At 38.2% G+C, this 1093-nt stretch overlaps 1 long non-coding RNA gene across 1 annotated transcript; it reads right to left on the bottom strand.

Moving 5' to 3' along the window:
* Positions 1-251: 251 nt before the first annotated feature.
* LOC104945901 (uncharacterized) lies at positions 252-898 on the bottom strand. Its single transcript, XR_798382.1, has 4 exons — positions 814-898; positions 682-737; positions 529-574; positions 252-316 (listed from the first exon to the last, which is right to left on the bottom strand). It is a non-coding gene; the product is annotated as an uncharacterized lncRNA (long non-coding RNA).
* Between the last annotated feature and the right edge of the window lie 195 nt (positions 899-1093).

The raw sequence follows: 1093 nt of genomic DNA, 5'->3' as shown, positions 1-1093 counted from the left end.
TCTGTTGTTATTGCTCAATCCCTTAGGGATGTCCCGCCCCTTAGTCTCACGTACAATGTGTTGGAGCGCTAGCCAATAGTAGCACAAGTGTTACATAGTGATGTCAAAAAGCATGATAGGGCCCCTTTACACGTGTTGCTGTTCCATCATAATAAATTCAAGCGGTTTTTTTCTTAGCATATTGATGTTTTCTATTTGTATAACCCCCCTCCTCTGTTTGGTCAGTCATTTAACACACATCTAAATTCAAACTTACAACATCATAGTGAGCGAAAATCTTCTCAAAGTCTCTCTTTCTGTCGTCCTGACTGCAAGCCTGAGACCAAACACAGTATGGAGAATAATTAAACAGTAAAAATTATGAATTCAATATTTGCATGAAACATAAGTCTGCTGTTAGCATGCAACTTCTAAAAGCATGAATCTCCTTTAGACATAAATAGGGAGATTGAGGTGAGTTGTAAGCATTTTCTCTTGCAAAAAAATTGTAATATCAAATGAAAAAACATCTAACTTCTTAAAACTTACATCCATCTTAAACTTGAGTAAGAAATTCTCTTTCAGGGCCAATATTCTGAGACAACAAGAAACAAAGATTTTTATTTAGAAACATATTTATAATTCTATTTTTATACCAAAACAATAGTGTCCTCTTGGTCACATGACACAGGTCAACAGTACCTGGCCAGGTCATTTAAGTCCAGCCTGCCATCCCTGTTTCTGTCGAACATCTTCATCTACAGGAGGAAACATTAAGAAGGAATCAGTCAGAGACAAACAGAGTTTAGCAGTATTGACATGCGAGCAGGTTACCATGGTGTCAGTGTACTCCTCCAGTTTCTCAGGGGTTATGGACTTCCTGTGTTGGAGGAAGAGGTCATGAAGGAAGCCCTGAAGGGACAAAAAGAGAACTAAAATGCAGAGAGATAATGGAGGCTTTGCCTCTAGCCTCACATCATTTAAAAATAATGCTCATTACCAACAGCCATAAGTCTAAAGTATGGAGATATGAAACTGAAAAAATAAATACAAATAATAATAATTAAAACTGTGGTCACAGGCGTGCACGCAGTTGTGGGCGGGCCTTCGCGTC

This window comes from Notothenia coriiceps, unplaced genomic scaffold (genome assembly GCF_000735185.1).
Source record: "Notothenia coriiceps isolate Sejong01 unplaced genomic scaffold, NC01 NC01_scaffold00010159, whole genome shotgun sequence".
Lineage (NCBI taxonomy): Eukaryota > Metazoa > Chordata > Actinopteri > Perciformes > Nototheniidae > Notothenia > Notothenia coriiceps.
This window is presented reverse-complemented; position numbering and strand designations above follow the sequence as displayed.